The sequence below is a fragment of the Dasypus novemcinctus genome, chromosome 1 (assembly GCF_030445035.2).
Source record: "Dasypus novemcinctus isolate mDasNov1 chromosome 1, mDasNov1.1.hap2, whole genome shotgun sequence".
Taxonomy (NCBI): domain Eukaryota; kingdom Metazoa; phylum Chordata; class Mammalia; order Cingulata; family Dasypodidae; genus Dasypus; species Dasypus novemcinctus.
Genome location: NC_080673.1, coordinates 1389887 through 1400585, shown reverse-complemented (window position 1 = coordinate 1400585; position 10699 = coordinate 1389887).

Below are 10699 nucleotides of genomic sequence, written 5' to 3'. Positions count from 1 at the left end.
TTCCTAGTTCATTTAAAAAAAAAAGCTGTGTTGATTTTTATTGGGATTGCATTGAATGTGTAGATCAGTTTTGGAAGGATAGACATGTTAATAATATTTAGTCTTCCTATCCATGAACAGTGAATATTCTTCCATTTATTTAGGTCTTCTTTAATTTCCTTGAAGAATGTTGTGTAGTTCTCTGTGTAAGTTTTTTACATCTTTAGTTAAATTTAACCTAGGTATTTGTTTTTTGTATTGACTATTGTAAATGGTATTTGTTTCTTGATTTCCTCCTGAGCTTGCTCATTATTGGTGTACAGAAATGCTACTGATTTTTGCGCATTGATCTTATAACCTACAACTTTACTAAACTCATTTATGAGTTCTAGAAGCTTTGTTGTAGACTTCGCAGGGTTTTCTATGTATAGAATCATGGTATCTGCAAATAAAATTTTGACTTCTTCCTTTCCAATTTGAATACCTTTTATATCTCGTTCTTGCCTCAGTGCTCGAGTAAGTACTTATAAGACAATGTTAAATAGAAGAGGTGATACTGGGCATCCTTGTCTTGTTCCTGATCTTAGAGGGAAAGATTTTAGGATTTCACCATTGTAAACGATGTTGGATGTGGGTTTTTCTTTATATATATATATATATATATATATTTTTCATTTTAAAAAAATATTACATTGAAAAAATATGAGGTCCCCATTCACCCCCACCACCCCCACCTCACCATTCCCTGCCTGTGGGGTTTTCATATATACTCTTTATCATATTCACAATATTTCCTTATATTCTGATCTTTTGCAGTGTTTTCCTCAAGAAAGTGTGCTATATTTTGTCAAATGCTTTCTCTGCATCTATAGATATAATCATGTGATTTTTTTTTCCTTTCAATCTGTTTATATGGTGTATTACATTGACTGATTTTCTTATGTTGAACCATCCTTGAATACCTGGAATGAATCTCACTTGGTCACAGTGTATAATTCATTAAATGTGTTGTTGAATATGGTTAGGAAGTATTTTGTTGAGGATTTTTGCATGTAGGTTCATTAGAGAATTTGGTCTGTAATTTTCCTTTCTTGTGGTGTCTTTCTTTGGCTTTGGTACTACAATAATGTTGGCATCACAGAATGAGTTAGGTAATATTCCTTCTGTTTTGATTTTTTGGAAGAGTTTCAGCAAGATTGGCATTTGTTCTTTCTGGAATGTTTTGTAGAATTAACCAGTGAAGCCTTCTGGCCCAGGGCTCTTCTTAGTTGGGAGATTTTTAGTGACTGATTCTGTCTCTTGTGATTGGTTTGTTGAGATCGTCAGTTTCTTCTTTCATCAATATAGGCTGCTTATGTGTTTCTAGGAATTTGTCCATTTCCTCTGAATTGTCATTTTTGTTGGAATATAGTTTTTCAAAGTATCCTCTCATGATCGTCTTTATTTCTGTGGCGTCAGTGGTGATAATCTCCCTTCTCATTTCTTATTTTGTGTCTTTGCATCTTCCTTCTTTTTTTCTTTGTTAGTTGAGCTAAGGGTTTGTCAATTTTATTGATCTTCTCAAAGAACCAGCTCCTGGTTTTGTTTATCTTTTCAATTGCTTACTTATTTTCTATTCCATTTAGTTCTGCTCTTATCTTTGTTCTTTCTTTCTTCTTCCTGTGGGTTACTTTGTTGGTATTTTTACTAATTCCCCCAAATGTGCAGTTAGTTCTTCAATTTTTGCTCTTCTTTTCTGATGTATGAATTTATGGCTATAAATTTCCCTCTCAGTACTGCTTTTGCTGCATTCCATAAGTTTTGGTATGTTGTGTTATCATTTTCATTAGTTTCAAGGTAGTTATTAATTTCTTTTGAGATTTCCTCCTTCACCAACTGTTTTTCTAAGAGTGTGCTGTTTAATTTCCATATCTTGGTGTGAAATCTGGGTCTGGTCCTTGTAGATTTCCAGCTTCACTCCACTGTGATCAGAGAAATTATTTTTTATGATTTTGATCTTTCTGAATTCATTGAGACTTTCTTTGTGGCCTAGCATATGGTCTATCTTGGAGAATGATCCCTGTGCACTTGAGACAAATGTATATCCTGCTGTATTCTGGTGTAATGATCTGTATATGTCCATCAGGTCCAGCTCCTCTAATATACTGTTCAAAGTTTTTGTTTCTTTATTGATTCTCTTTTGAGATGTTCTGTCCAAAGTTGATAGTGGTGTATTAAAGTCCCCCAGTATAATTGTAGAGGCATCTATTCTTTCACTTAGTTTTTCCAGTGTTTGCCTCACATAATTGGAGGTGCCGTGTTAGCAGCATAAATGTTTATGGTTGTTCATTCTTCTTGAAAGATTATCCCTTTCACTAATATGTAGTATCCATCTTTGTCTCTCACAATTGTTTCACATTTAAAGTCTATTTTGTCTGGTATTAATATAGCTACACCTGCCTTTTTTTCGTTATTGTTTGCTTGTAAGATTGTTTTCCAGCCATTCACTTTCAACCTCCTTGAATCCTGGGGTCTAAGATGTATTTCTTGTAGACAGCATATAGATGGGTCATATTTCCCATTCAGTCTTCCAGTCTGAATCTTTTGACAGGTGAGTTTAATCCATTGACATTCAGTGTTATTACTTTCAAGGAATTATTTATGTTAGCCATATTTTGTTTGGGCTTGTGTTTGTCATATTTTGTTTTCTTCCTTCTCTTTATGTCTTTTTTGTTGCTTGTACAGTCTCCTCCAAGTCTGCCTCTCCTCTTTTTTTCTTTGTTCCTGCAGAACTCCCTTTAGTATTTCTTGAAGGGAAGGGTTCTTGTTGGCATACTCTTAATTTCTGTTTATCTGTGAATATTTTGAACTCTCCATCATTTTTGAATGCTAGCTTAGCTGGGTAGAGTATTCTTGGTTGGAAATTTTTTCTTTTAGTACCTTGACAATATCATACCACTGCCTTCTTGCCTCCATGGTTTCAGATGAGAAAGCAGCACTTAATCTTATGGAGCCTCCCTTGTATGTGATGGTTCTCTTTTCTCACTGCTTTTAGAAGTTTTTCTTTGTCTTGAGCATTGGATAATTTGACAGGTATATGTCGTGGGGTAGGCCTTTGGGATTTATGGTGTTTGGGATGCATTGAGCTTCCTTGACATGTACATCCATCTTCTTAAGTAGATTTGGGAAGTTTTCAGCCCTTATTTCCTCCAACACCTGTTCTTTACCCTTTCCCTTCTCTTCTCCTTCTGGGATGCCTATAATACATATGTTTGTGTATTTTGCATTGTCATTCAGGTCCCTAAGTCCCAGCTCTATTTTTTCTAACTTTTTATCATTCAGTTCTACTATCTATTTGATTTCAGATGCAGTGTCTTCCATGTCACTAATTCTCTCCTCTGCCTCTTCTAATGTGCTGCTATTTGCTGAGAGTGTATTTTTGATTTCTTGAAATGTGATGTGCATCACCATCATATCTGTTATCTTTTTGCATATGACTGCAACTTCTTCTGTATTCTCTCCAAGTATTTTCTTCTTTTGTTAATCTCTTCCTTTATTGCATTAAGTTGGTCTCTAATATGTGTTTTGAGATCTTTAATTACTTGTCCGATGTTCTGCTCCTCTTCCTGGTTTTTAGTTTGTTCATTGGATTTGGCCATGTTTTTCTGATTATTTGTTTGGTTTGTAGTTCTTGTTGCTGTCTGGTTATCATTTTATCTTTATGGGTTTAATCAGTTCCTTAGCTTCTTTGTCTAGTCTTGGGGATTAATTAGCTGTTGTTCATATGTGTTATGTCTTCTCTTTGTCACTTTGTTTTTCTTCCTCTATTTTCTTGTTGCTGGGTAAGTTCAATTTGAAGGAATATATTAGGGCTAAGGAAAGCAAAAAGAGTAAGAAAAGAAAATGTATAAAGTAGTATTGGTAATAAATGTTAAGAGAGCAATGTGAGATCTAGGAGAATGGATATTAGACTCATGTAAGTTGTGTAGAGTTAAAGCAGTAAGTAGAGTACCTATAATGAGACAGTCAACTGAATATTGGGAGGAATATAGTATGAGTTAACAGGTCAGTGTTTTCATGAGAGAAGGGAAGAGAAAAGAAAGACAATATCAAGAGTGGATAGGCGGCGGACTTGGCCCAGTGGTTAGGGCATTCATCTACCACATGCGAGGTCCACAGTTCAAACCCCGGGTCTCCTTGACGTGTGTGGTGCTGGCCCACGTGCAGTGCTGATGCACGCAAGGAGTGCTGTGCCACACAGGGGTGCACCCCCACATAGGGGAGTCCCATGCACAAGGAGTGCACCCCATAAGGAGAGCCGCCCAGGGTGAAAGTAAGTGCATCCTGCCCAGGAATGGTGCTGCACACACGGAGAGTTGACACAACAAGATGATGCAACCAGAAAAGAAACACAGATTCCTGTGCCACTGACAACAACAGAATTGGACAAAGAAGATGCAGCAAAATAGACACCGAGAACAGACAACCGAGGTGGGAGTGGAAGGGTGCGAAATAAATTTTTAAAAAAGTGAATAAAAGACAGAAAACAGAATAAAGTATTAGAAATAGAAATTCAGACGATTTGGGGCCAAAGAATGGGAAGTGGAATAGAGACAGTAGATGATGGAGGATAGAACAATGTAGAGGGAAGGGGATAGTGTAGGTGGCCAAAATCAATGCATATAGAAAAGAAGAAATGGAGGATGAGGAAACACAGCAAATGTGAAGTGCTCCCTGCAGCACCTATTATATAAAGAAAATAAAATAAAAAGAGAGGAAAGAAGGGGGCCAAAGAAAAGGAGGGGAAACAAGCAAGAAAAAGAAAAAGAGAAAAAACTAAATAAATGAAAAAAGACCTTGTGGTATAAAATGGGATATAAAACCAGGAGACGAGAGAGGAGGCAAGATGGTCGCTGAGTGAACTTGCCTTTGCGGTAGGTCCTGGGAAGAGACGGTTGGGCGCAGCTACAGGCTCTCCAAGGCCGGGCTTTTTTGGGATTTTTGCAGGGCAGAAGTGTCTGGACATTGATTGGGTGGAAAGGTAACAGAGAGGATTGGTCTAGTAGATATAATTTGGGTTCTATTGCCTGTAGGTGAGACCTGCGCATGGGCTCCTCCCTATTGGGGGTGGGGGAAACCACGGTCCAGCTGGGCAGCACAGCTTTTAGATGACTCTGAGCTGTTAAGGAGTTCACGAGTTCTGGGCGAGCTGTGGGCGGGTGGATGCAACGGGTCGCCTTTGCAGAGCGATTTGGGAAGATAGACGGTGTTTTGCTGTGAATCGGGAGAAACTTGTGATTGAGAACATAAACAATAGCGCTTCAGCCTGAAGCCCCGCCCCCAAAAACCCGGCAGCCGGTCTCCGACCCAAATAGGCTGTAGGCAATAAAGAGACGTAATCAGAAACTTGTTTTAGGCTGTGGCAAGGGAGGGGGACACGTCTGGAAGCCGATTAGGGAATATTTTGCTAAGCTTGGGAATTCCGGTTTTCGAATCTGTTTTCCCCTTCACAGGCCGGGCTTCAGATCTGTACTAGCAAAGTGGCTGCGGTGTAGAGGCGCCCTCTAGTGGCAGAGGTTTGGAATCACAGGACGGGAGCTGTCCAAAAGCTGAAGTGAGATATACTAATGAGCCCAGCTAAGTAAATGAATTGCAGGGTTCAGTCATAATATAGAGTGTGCGGATCTGACTTCCCCCTTAAGGCTGGCACCCAGCTGTGGGGATCCCTGAGGGCCGTGTTACACTGCGGTGCTCCCAGGCTTCCTGTAGACCAGATTGGAGGTTGCCAGGTCTGAATTCCCTAAACTCTGGTGGCCCACACCACAGAGACTCACATCTCTTGAGACCTCAATATCTCAGACTTTCCATCCCTGAATCCATCACGCACTGAGGTCCATCTGAGGTCCTTAAATGCCCTAGCCTTCAACGTTGGCGTTCTTTCTTTATCATTTCATTTTGTTTTGCTTTTATTTTCATTTTGACTTATTCTTTACTTTTTTCAGTTTCCTGATTGCTAACACCGCATTATTCCCTAGTCTTCTCTCACAGCGTATCCCCCAAAGTCTTTCTTTTACTCAGTTATTTAAAGCTTTGTTTCATGGTAGGTGCTGTGTAGTGGGTGTTTTAATTCTGGGTCATGCATATCTGTTTTTTTTTTCTTTCCCCTACCTGTTCCCCACCCTCTGCCCACCTCCTTTTACTTTCTTCCTCTCGTCCCTTCCCCCCACTTTCTTTTTTTTTCTTTCTTTTTTTCTGTTGTCTCTCTCCCTCTTGTCCCTCATATTCTACTTAGTTTATTTTAACTCAATTATACAATAGGTGTGGCAGGAAACACCTCACATTCGCTGGGTTTTCTCATCCTCCACTGCCTCATTTCTGTGTGAACTGATTTAGGCTACCTACACTATCCTCTTTCCCCTACATCTTTATATCTGCCACCATCTACTGACTCTCCTATATTCCACCTCCCACCTCCCTTTCTTTGATCCACGAAGGGTCTAAGTCTTAATTTCTAATACCTATGTTTTGTTTTCTGTCTGTTATCCACTCTTGAAACTATTACCTTTCTTTTCTCTTTCCCTCTCTCATGAAATCAATAGCTTTTTAGCTCATACAATATTCCTCCCATATTCAATCATCTACCTCATAATAGGCACTCTACCTACTGCTATAACTCTACACAATTTACATGAATCTAACCTCCATCCTCCCAGATCTCATATTCTTGCTTTGTTAACATATATCACAAATACTACTTTACACTTTTCCCTTGCTTACACAATTGCCTTTCCCCAACACTAATACTTTCCTTTAAAGTGAACTTAACCAAAAACAAGAAACTAGAATAAGAAGAAAAAAGAGACAAAGAGAAGATATAACACCTATGCAAAAATAACAGCTAATTAACTTCCAAGAGCAGACAAAGAAGCTAAGGAACTGATTAAATCCGTCAAGATAAAGAGATGACCAGAAAGCAACAAAAATCTACAAACCAAACCAGTAATCAGGAAAACATGGCTGAATCCAATCTACAAACCAATAATCATGAAGGGGAGCAAAACTTTGCACAAGCAATGAAAGATCTCAGAACATTTATCACCGACAAATTTGACAAAGTAATGAAAGAGGTTAACAACAGGAAGACATCACTTGGAGGGAAAATTGCAGACATACGCAAAAACATAACAGATATGATGGGAATGAACACCACAGTTCAAGAAATCAAAAATACACTTGCAGCAAATATCAGCAGACTAGGAGAGGCAGAGCAGAGAATCAGTGATGTGGAAGACAGTACATCAGAAATCAAACAGATAGTAGAAGGGGTCGATAAAAAGATAGAAAAAATCCAGCTAGGACTTAGGGACCTGAATGATAATGCGAAATGCTCGAACATACCTATTATAGGCATTCCAGAAGGAGAAGAGAAGGGAAAGGGGTCAGAAGGAGTGTTGCAGGAAATAATGAATGAAAACTTCCCAAATCTACTGAAAGAGACAGATGTACATATCCAAGAAGCACAGTGCACTCCACTAGTCATAAACCCCAACAGGCCCACCCCAAGACATATACTTGTCAAATTATCCAATGCTCAAGACAAAGAGAAAATCCTAAAAGCAGCAAGAGAAAAGAAAACCATCACATACAAGGGAAGCTCAATTAGATTAAGTGCTGATTTCTCATCTGAAACCATGGAGGCAAGAAGGCAGTGGTATGATATAGTCAAGGTACTAAAGGAAAAAAATTTCCAACCAAGAATACTCTATCCAGCTAAACTAGCATTCAAACATGATGGAGAGTTCAAAATATTTGCAGACAAACAGAAACTGAAAGAGTATACCAACAAGAAACCTCCCCTTCAAGAAATTCTAAAGGGAGTTCTGCAGGAAGAAAGGAAAAAACAGGAAAGGCAGAGTTGGAGGAGAGTATAAGAGCAACAACAACAAAAAAAAAGACAAAAAAATATATACAAACAAAATATGACAAACACAAATCCAATCAAAATATGGCTAACACAAATAATTCCTTGATAGTAATAACACTGAATGTCAGCAGATTAAACTCACCTATCAAAAGATTCAGACTGGGACATTGGATAAGGAAATATGACCCATCCATATGCTGTCTACAAGAGACACATCTTAGACCCAGAGACGCATGGAGATTGAAAGTGAATGGCTGGAAAACAATCATACAAGCTAACAATAACCAAAAAAAGACAGGAGTAGCTATATTAATATCAGACAAAATAGACTTCAAATGTGAAACAATTGTGAGAGACAAAGAAGGATACTACATTTTATTGAAAGGGAAAATCTGTCAAGAAGATCGAACAATCATAAATATTTATGCCCCTAACAAGGGTGCCTCTAAATACGTCAGGCAAATGCTGGAAAAACTAAGTGAAACTATAGATACATCTACAATTATAGTGGGGGATTTTAATACCCACTATCAACTCTGGACAGAACATCTCAAAAGAGAATCACTAAAGAAACAAAACATCTGAATAGTATATTAGAGGAGCTGGATCTAATAGACATATATAGATTGCTACACCCAAACACAGCAGGATATACATTTTTCTCAAGCGCACATGGATCATTCTCCAAGATAGATCATATGCTAGGCCACAAAGAAAGGCTGAATGAATTCAGAAAGATTGAAATCATACAAAACATTATCTCTGACCACAGTGGAGTCAAGCTGGAGATTTGCAAGGGACAGAAGCCCAGATTTCACACCACGATTTGGAAATTAAACAGCACACTCTTAGAAAAACCGTGGGTCAAAGAAGAAATCTCGAAATCAATGACTACCTTGAAACAAATGATAATTGCGGCTGGGGCGGCTTGCACCCCGACGCTGACGGGGGGGTTTGGAGGGGTCAGCTGGCTGCAAAGGCATCTGAGGCTGTGGCAGACAGCCTCAGAGGGGCTCTCAGGCGTGGAGGACGCGCAGCGAGGGGAGAAAGAATGCCGCGGAGACCAGGTCTGGTACGCAAGTCCGGTTTATTGCGGAAGGGGACATAGCTTTATAGGGTTAGGGACTGCGTGGAGGGATTTGATAGGTGCGGGCGGGTACTGCTTCCTGATAGGTGATTGTAAGCGGTTGCTAAGCAGAGGGCTGGCGGAGAGGTTTGGAATAGGGGAGGGGAAAGGGGGAGTGAGAGCTGGCCAGATGTTGGGCTAGGCAGGAGATAAAAAGGGGGAGGGCAGCGCCGGCCAGCCGTTAGCAGCAAAGGCCTAGTCAGGCATGGTCACCTTATGTAGGCCCAGTGGGCAGAGGCGGTATCACTTCTTGCTGCACCGTTTGCTACTGTGGCAAGCCGGGCGCCCTTCCTCCCACAGATAATGATAACACAACATACCAAAATTTATGGGATGCAGCAAAAGCAGTACTGAGAGGGAAGTTTATAGCCATAAATTCATATATCAAAAAAGAAGAAAGAGCAAAAATTGAAGAACTAACTGCACATTTGGAGGAATTAGAAAAACAACAACAAAGTAACCCAACAGGAAGAAGAAGGAAGGAAATAACAAAGATAAGAGCAGAACTAAATGAAATAGAAAATAAGAAAGCACTTGAACAGATAAACAAGACCAAGAGCTGGTTTTTTGAGAAGATTAACAAAATTGACAAACGTTTAGCCACACTAACAAAGAAAAAAAGAGAGAAGATGCAAATACACAAAATAAGAAATGAGAAAGGCGATATCACCACTGACCCCACAGAAAGAAAGACTATCATAAGAGGATACTTTGAAAAACTATATTCCAACAAAAATGTCAATCTAGAGGAAATGGACAAATTCCTAGAAACACATAAGCAGCCCATATTGACAAAAGAAGAAATTGATGATCTTAACAAACCAATCACAAGCAGAGAGATAGAATCAGTTATTAAAAATCTCCCAACTAAGAAGAGCCCAGGGCCAGATGGCTTCACAGGAGAATTCTACAAAACATTCCAGAAAGAACTGACACCAGTCCTGCTGAAACTATTCCAAAAAATTGAAACAGAAAGAACATTACCCAACTCCTTCTATGATGCCAACATTACCCTAGTACCAAAGCCAAACAAAGACATCACAAGAAAGGAAAATTACAGACCAATTTCTCTAATGAACCTAGACGCAAAAATACTTAACAAAATACTTGCTAATCGTATTGAACAACACATTAAACGAATTATACACCACGACCAAGTGGGATTCATCCCAGGTATGCAAGGATGGTTCAACATAAGAAAATCAATCAGGGAAATGGACTTTGGCCCAGTGGTTAGGGCATCCATCTACCATATGGGAGGTCCACAGTTCAAACCCCGGGCCTCCTTGACTCTGTGTGGAGCTGGCCATGCGCAGTGCTGATGCGCGCAAGGAGTGCCATGCCACGCAAGGGTGTCCCCCACGTGGGGGAGCCCCACGCGCAAGGAGTGTGCCCGTGAGGAAAGCCACCCAGCGTGAAAAGAAAGAGCAGCCCGCCCAGGAATGGCACCGCCCACACTTCCTATGCCGCTGATGACAACAGAAGCGGACAAAGAAACAAGATGCAGCAAAATAGACACCGAGAACAGACAACCTGGAGAGGGGGGGAAATAAAATAAATAAATAAATAAAATCTTAAAAAAAAATCAATCAACGTAATACACCATATAAACAGATTGAAGGAAAAAAATCACATGATTATATCTATTGATGCAGAAAAAGCATTTGACGAAATACAGCACCCTTTCTCGA